This window comes from Sinocyclocheilus rhinocerous, unplaced genomic scaffold, assembly GCF_001515625.1.
Source record: "Sinocyclocheilus rhinocerous isolate Xijiao unplaced genomic scaffold, SAMN03320098_v1.1 scaffold2740, whole genome shotgun sequence".
Taxonomy (NCBI): domain Eukaryota; kingdom Metazoa; phylum Chordata; class Actinopteri; order Cypriniformes; family Cyprinidae; genus Sinocyclocheilus; species Sinocyclocheilus rhinocerous.
In genome coordinates this window covers 58,015-63,408 of record NW_015658750.1, presented here as the reverse complement: position 1 = coordinate 63,408, position 5,394 = coordinate 58,015, and the positions used below count along the sequence as shown (strand labels likewise).

At 39.5% G+C, this 5,394-nt stretch overlaps 1 protein-coding gene across 3 annotated transcripts in view; it reads left to right on the top strand.

The window, feature by feature from the left end:
• Positions 1–5,394, top strand: part of LOC107722892 (glucagon receptor-like) — a 64,876-nt gene that overhangs the window by 35,878 nt on the left and 23,604 nt on the right. The window contains exon 1 of one of the 3 annotated variants that reach the window (XM_016531385.1): positions 3,828–3,850. The exons of the other annotated variants lie outside the window; for them this stretch is intronic. The gene's annotated coding sequence lies outside the window, so the exon portion shown is untranslated. Of the gene's footprint in view, positions 1–3,827; positions 3,851–5,394 lie in introns of those variants that run through there. 3 annotated transcript variants of the gene reach the window in all.

Genomic DNA, 5,394 nt, shown 5'->3' with positions numbered 1-5,394 from the left:
CTGGTTGGCCCGGTTGGCCCGGACAGTGATGGTCTTTGTGACTGTTACATCATCAATGCACTTGGTGATGTCAGTCTCTGAGCCTCTCTGATGCCGCGGGATAGGTTGGCCCTAGCTGTCTTCAGGCCCACCTCATCTCCAGCTCTGAAGGCAGCGTTCCGCGTCTTCAGGAGTCTGTAGACCTCTCCTGTTAGCCACGGCTTCTGGTTGGCCCGGACAGTGATGGTTTTTGTGACCGTTATATCATCAGTGCACTTGGTGATGTAGGCAGTGACAGTCTCTGTGTACTCCTGAAGGTCTGTGGTGTTTTTGTATGTGGCAGCCTGCTTAAACATGTTCCAGTCAGTGGTGTTAAAACAGTCTTGAAGAGCCTCTGACGAGCCTTCCGGCACAGCCAAGATGAGAAAAGCATCTGGGTGGGCTGTCTGCTGCTCACTAATGTGCTGTTACAGTTCATTCAGTGCCTCACTCCTGTTGTTGTTGTTGGAGCTGGGAGGGATGTATACAGCAACGAGCAGTATGGCTGTATATTCCCTCGGAAAATAGAAGGGCCGGCACTTAATAATCATAAACTCCACCCAGGGTGAGCAGTGTTTGCAAACCGCAACAGCATCGCGGCACCACGCATCATTGATGTAAACACAAAGCCCGCCGCCGCGGGTCTTACCTCCCTCGACGAGAACTCTGTCCGTGTAGTAGTCGGATGAAGTCCAGTTTATTATCCAAAAAGCGTACGTTAGCCAGTACGATGGTGGGGATAGCTGGCTTGTGTGGGTTAGCCGCTAGCCTAGCCCGGATTCCTCTGCGCTTCCCCCTCTTCTGCTTCCTCTCGCGCCGCTTGTGGCGCCTCCGCTGTGGGCGAGGTGCAGCAGTGGGGGTCGGTGATGGTGTAGGCCTCTGGAGCAGACCGAGGTCCCGCAGCTCTTCGGCTTGCGCGGAGTTTAGCTCTAAAAATGTGGTTCTACCAACATCGAGCAGAAACTCATGACTGTATGCACGCTTAGAGACAGATAGACGTGATGAATACGTACAAAAACACTGCGACTCACAAGACAAAAAACACGAAAACACCGTTCTGTCGGGAGAGAGAGAAGCCGCAGCGTGTGCACGCGCCGCCATCTTGGGAACCTATTTTTTTATTAAATTGTAATCACGTTAAATACAAATTCAGTCCCATTAAACATATTTTATTAGCCTACATGACACCCATGTCTGGGACATTAAACATAAAATTTCTCAAGAGCAATTTTTGAAGGGACACAAATAATACAGTTAAAATTGTAATTGTAATGATATGTATACACAGAAGAAAGCCTTACTACTATTAGTGCAGCACGGAGACCGTGCCAAATTAGACAACTTCAAGCTATTGTGGTCGCGCTGCGACAGCGCTCGTGTCCATTGTAGACAGTACTATCCGTCACAGTGTTGCCAAGTCTGCGGTTTTCCCGTGGAATTGGGCTACTTTATCACTGCTGCCGCTGGTTGTTTTTCATGTCCGCGGGTTGAAGTGACCCCAATAACATGTATTTTAGCCCCTGGAACACAAATTTTACCAGGGGACCCCATCGAAACGCAGACAGTTTGGGCTAGTTTTGAGTAGCAATTGGGTGGGTTTTGTTATGAAAACCAGGCAGCCCTTTCCCTCAAGCAGGTAATGCTAATATTGCTAACATAGCGGACTCATCGAAAAATACATTGGCATCATCTGTATTAAAGAGAAAATAATCACTTCATCTGATGTTTAAGTGAATAAAATAGCCTTGACAGCCTTACTTACCGGAGTTCCACAACTATTGGCTTTGTTCTCTCTCACCGGACATGTGTGTGTGTAGGTGATGTAAACGAGGAAAGCAGGCATTTGGACCAAAGCACTGCGAGTGAGGCAAGGGAGGGGAGACTCAAAATGTTTCTAAACTTAAAACGCATTTTTACCCCGTTTGTGTTGTTTTACTACTTACACAATTATTTAAAGTATAAAACATTGTTTTTTAGAATGCACAGCGTGGTTTTTAATCATATTTTTAGGGGGAACAACCCTCAAGTAGAGGGGTCCTGTCCCCCCCTGGATTTCCGCCTATGCATGTAAATGATTGATAAATGTAAGATCATTGGAATGTAAGCATTGTGACAGGCCAGTGGATCTTCAAAATTCATTCAGAAAACCTAATGTGACCTGATAAAAAATGATAGAAAAAATAAATTATTTGGTAAAAAGTCTAGATAGATAGATAGATAGATAGATCAGCAGTCTTTCTACTTTCAAATTTCATGTTTAATTCAATGTTACTTGCAATTTCTTTGTAATTATTTGTGAAATTTACTAGCAATTTCTAAGTGAGAGCTGTTTCAAAGCCATTTTTCCAGTGAATTTTATTTCTTTGTAAAACATACTCCAATAATCATTGTTTTATTTACAATTTTTAACAATTGATTAACAATCACGAATGCACAAAACTCTGAAACCTTTAATGAAGTCTTTTGTAAAGTTTATAAAGCCCTGCAACAGTGTCAGTCATCAGATCACCATCCTGTACTCATCTGGCTTCAAGTCAGAATGAAACAGCATTTTACTTCCATAATGTTTAGTGATGATGAAAAAAATCTAAATAAATTGTTGCAAAACATTCTGTGAGCAAAGGTGGTTTAAATTGTGTATTTCTAGAGGGCGTCAGGCAGTAGCAGAGTAACATTGAGATGATTCCGAATATTAATGGTTACATTTTGATGAAAGACTTTTTTTAAACATTGTCAAATTGATGTAATTTTTTTAATATATTATTTCTAGAGCAACCGGCTGGTGTTGCTATTTGTTAGTCTTTTGTATTCATCCAAAATAAGCTGAATGAATTTGAAAGTTTATTTAAGCGCCTGTCCCAGCCTGTCCAGAGACTGGAACAGAATGAAATTTGAAACGTTTTAGCCAAAAATGTTTCCATGGTAAAGGTGTTTTTTGCAGAAACGTTTCAGATTTCTTTCTGTTCTCCGACTACGGCTGAAATAGGGGTGGAATGTGGATCGATAACCAGGTGAGTAACTGTTACTACATTTTGGGATGCCAACACGCGGATGCCTAGTGAGTTACCTTGCTGTTATTCTTATAAAACAGCATTTTTTTTCTCTGTAAATTCTGAAAACAGATCAATCCAGAATGAATGTTTAATGGCAAATATGTTGAAGATTAAGCTGTCAGTTAGAGTAGTATGGTAGTATATTATTCCGAATTCATCCCATTTTTAAACCGAGTTTGTTGCAATGCATTCTGGGATTGCATCCTACAAGTTATCTTGGCTATGATGCATTAAATGGGGCAGTCGTGGCCCAATGGTTATAGAGTTGGTCTTGTAACCCAAAGGTTGCTGGTTCACGTCTCGGTATTGGCAGGGATTGTCGTTGGGGGGAGTGAATGACCAACACTCTCTTCCACCCTCAATACCACGACTGAGGTGAGACCCTTGAGCAAGGCACTGAACCCCCAACTGCTCGCAGCAAAAATGGCTGCACCCTGCTCCAGTGTGTGTGTGTGCACTTTGATGGGTTAAATGCAGAGCACAAATTCTGAGTATGGGACACCATACTTGGCTACACAGCACGTCACTTTTCACTTTCACTTAAAGGGTTAATTCACCCCCAAAAAGGGAAATTGTCATCATTTACTCACCCTAATGTCATTTCAAACCTGTATGACTTTCTTTTTCTGTAGAACATAAAATAAATTTTGAGAACTGTTTTTATGTCCATACAATGGAAGTCAATGGTCATCAAAACTGGTTACCAGCATTTTTAAGTATATCTTCTTTTATGTTCCGCAGAAGCAAGAAAGTCCTACAGGTTTGGAACAACATGAGGGGTGAGAAATGATGACAAAAAGTTCATTTTTGAATGAGCTATCCTTTTTATATGCAACCTATTTAGGCCTCTTTTTAAGATTTAGAACAGGATTTAGTCTGTATCTGTACTGTGATCATATCTGTTACCATCATGTTCTGTTCTAACATCTCTCTCTAAACCATGTGAGTAAATTGAGCTGGATGTGGTGTAAGGGTTAGTGTATCCTGCTGTCCACAACTATCTGCTTCATCACGCAAGCAAGAGCTCAGAGCAAAGACAGCGACGTGGTCAACAGTCTGTGACCTTCCTTTGCTCAGAGGCTTTGCAGAAAAGTGGGATAATGAGCGTGTTGTTTTTATACTGTAGATCAGTAGTCCAGGTCTTAATTGCACTGCAAACATTCTTTGTTCTTGTATGCTATCCTGATTGCCCACAATCAGCAAACAGTGAAATGAGCTTAGGGAGCCAATGAGGCTCACACTGCTTGCATTATTACTCAACATGATGTTTGCAGCTTTAATCAGCAGAAAAAAACTCCATCAGTGGTGTTTCAGTTCCTGGTCTTGTTTTAGGAGTAGGGGTGGGGAATATGACCTAAATATCATGTTACAATGAAAACTGTATATATTCATCACTTGAAATGTAGCCAGAAAATATTTTATGCATTACATAACCATGCAGTAATGCCTTTTTTTATAGTTCTTCTTTGATTATTTTCTATTTATTACTTTTTTAATTTGTAATTTAAAGCAACTGTATGTTGTTTAGCAACAGTATGTGAATTTTTTGCGACTTTAGAGCCGCCTACAGTTAAGTGAGTGGAACTGACTGTTGTAAATATATCAAATTACAGTATATATCTGATTTTCATACATGCTCCCCAAACTTGCTTTCAAAAAAGACGTTTGAGGGAAGAGAGGGCAAGAAACTGAAGCCATTCGCCTTATTAAAAGTCAGTGTAACATCAGAATGATTTTGAAACTGATATTTCAAGGAAAAAATCAAATAAAATCAAATAAATAATTTTAAAAATTGCAATGATTTTCCAAAACAAATTATATGTCTGACATGTGTGGAAACAATTGCTTCTGTGACATGAGACTTGAGTTATAAACAAAAGACTTAAAACAGAAGCACTTGATTTCTGTATTAAAGCTCTAAGTAACAATGTGTCAAAATTAAGTCACATTTATTATAATCAATGAAGCTGTCTGCTGTCTTTTTGAAAGATATTAATAGGAACATTTTAATTCAGATAGAGCCCATTTAGTTAACAGTGACATTAAAAAATGGCGTTTAAAAATGTGAAAAACTTTCTTCCATCAAACAATTCTGGGAAAAAATTTGATGGATGAAGTTTTAACATTATTATTAGTAGTATTAGTATTAGTAATGTTTCATGAGCAGCATATTAATATGATTCCTGAAAGATCATGTGACACTGAAGATGGAGTACTGATGTTTAAAAATTCAGCTTTGCATCACAGGAATAAATTACAATTTAATATATATATATATATATATATATATATATATATTAAATTGTAATTTATTCCTGTGATG